The sequence below is a fragment of the Carlito syrichta genome, unplaced genomic scaffold, assembly GCF_000164805.1.
Source record: "Carlito syrichta isolate Samal-C Ts95f unplaced genomic scaffold, Tarsius_syrichta-2.0.1 Scaffold306975, whole genome shotgun sequence".
NCBI lineage: Eukaryota > Metazoa > Chordata > Mammalia > Primates > Tarsiidae > Carlito > Carlito syrichta.
Genome location: NW_007251071.1, coordinates 242,563 through 243,536, shown reverse-complemented (window position 1 = coordinate 243,536; position 974 = coordinate 242,563).

Here is a 974-nt window from a genome sequence, read left to right as displayed (position 1 = left end):
AATCCACTCACCTCAGCCTCCCAAAGGCATGGGATTACAGGCTGAGCCACCGAGCCCGCCCAGTAGTGATTTTTTATGTACCCATCTCTCAGCTGCAATCTTAGGGCCAACTCTACCTCATTCACACTCTTATTTACTCCCTCTCTCTCTTACTATTTTGAAGCAAATTCTACACAGTAGATAATTTCACCTGTAAACATTTCAGTACTTAACTCTAAAATATAATCACTATTCTCTTGTCAAAATAAGCAAACACAATTATCACACCTGAAACAACTAACAGTCCTTCATGTCATCAAACATCCAGCTGATGTTCAAATTTTCAATTGCCTTATAATGTCATAATGTAATTTTTAAAAAATCAGGATCCAAATAAAGTGCATGCTTTACAATTGATTGGTATGTCTTCTAAGTCTCTTATTTAGTATAGGTGAGCTTCTATCTCTCTCTCCCCACCCTCACAATTCATTTTTCAAAAAACTGGGTTGTTATAAAGAGTTTCCCTGCTTAGGGTTTTGTTGATTGTATTTTGGGGTAGCACTTCACATATTTTTCTGTACTCTATTTCCTGTAAATTGATAGTGGGATGGCTGATCCATTTATAAGATTTCTAAATGTTTTCTTTGGTTTGTATCTCTTTTTATTCATTAAACTTTCACTGAGTACCTACTAAGGTGTCTGTTACTGAGGGTTGTTAGGGAAACGAAAATGCCTCAGGAACTTAGATAACAGTGAAGGTAAAATGTACAAACAAAATTATAATCAATGTGTTTGGTGAGGACATTTAAAATAGTTACTAAAGGAACCCTGAAGGGTAGCAACTAGTTTGAAGGAATAAGGAGAAGCTTCACCAAGGAGTTGATTTTTGAACTAGACTTTGAAAGCAGAAGTAGGAGTTTTCCAGATAAGAACACAGGGAGAGAAAAAGGACATGCAATTTCCAATCCAAGGAATCAGCACACGTGAAGGCAGAA